At 41.3% G+C, this 850-nt stretch overlaps 1 pseudogene; it reads left to right on the forward strand.

Moving 5' to 3' along the window:
* The window catches only part of LOC102870131, a 3008-nt pseudogene that overhangs the window by 390 nt on the left and 1768 nt on the right, over positions 1-850 (forward strand).

An 850-nucleotide genomic window follows, 5' to 3' on the forward strand; every position in this document is an offset into this window, starting at 1 on the left:
TGGGTTTTCATTCATTCATTGTTGCACTCTTTTTCTTTACCCTCCCAACAGTTCGCTTCCCCTCTTTCAAAAGCAAAAGATAAATGTCTTTGTTGGTATACAATCCGCCCCCCACCCCGACCCTGCCCCACCCTGCCCCAAATGCACTCCACTATGCAACCTTCATTCTGGATTCCTGTGATAATCATATGCTATCATAGATCACTTTTAAACTGTTCTCTCCCTCATCTGTTTCAATTTTTTCGATGCTTCCTGGATCACTCAAAATCTTGCCCATAGCATCTCTCAATATTACAACTAAAGGCCTGGATTTCAGTTTGAGAAATACCAAATGAGTTCTTTCCTTTTATTCTCTAACTCTAGCTCTTCGAACATTTCATCATAATACTGTGCTTTGTCTTCTTGAGCTGCCCTTTGAAATCTTCTGTTCAGCATCCGTTCCCGTTTTTTGGCTTACTGATGCTCTAGGGAAATTTTCAGCCTCTCCTGTCATCCATTTAGATCTCCCCCCCCTTCCTCTGTCTTTGTAACAAGCTTTTGCTTTCTTCATAGATAATATATTTGATGTCATTCCATCCCTCCTCTGGTCTTTGATCATTAGTGCTCAATGTCTGAAACATATTCTGCAGATGATTTTCAAGTTCAGCAGGGATGGACTCAAGGTTGCATTTTGATTCTTGTGGACTTGTTTTCATTTTCTTCAGCTTTAACTTGCACTTGCACATGAGCAACTCGTGGTCTGTTCCAGAGTCAGCACTCGGCCTGGTTTTGACTTCCAATACTGATCTTCTCCAAAGACTCTTTCCACAGATTTATTCAGTCTAGTTCCTGGGTTTCTGATGCTGATACT

Source organism: Elephantulus edwardii, unplaced genomic scaffold (assembly GCF_000299155.1).
Source record: "Elephantulus edwardii isolate Elephantulus edwardi_28Jun2011 unplaced genomic scaffold, EleEdw1.0 scaffold00062, whole genome shotgun sequence".
NCBI lineage: Eukaryota > Metazoa > Chordata > Mammalia > Macroscelidea > Macroscelididae > Elephantulus > Elephantulus edwardii.